The 798-nt window shown below is 36.1% G+C and overlaps 1 non-coding gene across 1 annotated transcript; it reads left to right on the forward strand.

Moving 5' to 3' along the window:
- Positions 1-425: 425 nt before the first annotated feature.
- LOC144714302 (small nucleolar RNA R71) lies at positions 426-531 on the forward strand. Its single transcript, XR_013584314.1, has one exon. It is a non-coding gene; the product is annotated as a small nucleolar RNA R71 (small nucleolar RNA).
- Positions 532-798: the final 267 nt, after the last annotated feature.

The following is a 798-nucleotide window of genomic DNA, read 5'->3' on the forward strand; positions in this document are numbered from 1 at the left end:
CTGCATTGAGTTCCTGCTCATCATCATTTTGACATTCCCCTGAAAGTGATCAACACTAAAGCAAAGATGATAAGAGCCATTAGTGGGGTTCGGCGAGTTAGATCTCATTAAATATTTTTTTATCAAGTCAGTGAGCTGTGCAATTCGTTTATCTACTCTCTCTCTATGTCTCACTTTAACCCCGCTATCTCAACACTAGCTTCTAGGCCATTGACATTCAGGACTCCTCATTGTCTTCCTCCCCCTTGCCCATCACTTCTACATTGAGCATTAGTCTGTAAATCATTCTCTGAAGCACTTTCAATTATACTGATAAGATCTTTTCATAAGTGTCCAAGAAGTTTCTATTACATCTATTATATAGCTTGGTTCTAGAGATCTCATTAATCCCTTCATAAAATATTTGAGCTATCTCAGTTGTGATCATTCCATGATGAGGGCACCTTTGAATTTGATTCTTAAATCTCTCCCAAGCCTCATTAAAGGCCTCCTCTCCTTGTGAGAAAAGTAGAATCTTTTTTCAAAGGGAATTGGTTTTTCCCATAGAGTAGAACTTATTCAATAGGCAGTTTTCAATTTCTTCCCATGATTTGAAAGTGATCACCAAGTTCCTAAACCATTCCTTAACTCTATCTTTGAGGGTTAGGAAAAAATGTTTCTTCATCAAAACTTTCGAGGAGATTCCAAAAAGTTGATAGATGGAACATTTTTCAGTAAACTCGTCAAGGTATGATAAAACATCTTCTGAAGTTAATCCATTAAAGGTAGGTAAATAATTTTGAAAACCCATGTCAATTT

This window comes from Wolffia australiana, chromosome 1 (genome assembly GCF_029677425.1).
Source record: "Wolffia australiana isolate 7733 chromosome 1, ASM2967742v1".
Lineage (NCBI taxonomy): Eukaryota > Viridiplantae > Streptophyta > Magnoliopsida > Alismatales > Araceae > Wolffia > Wolffia australiana.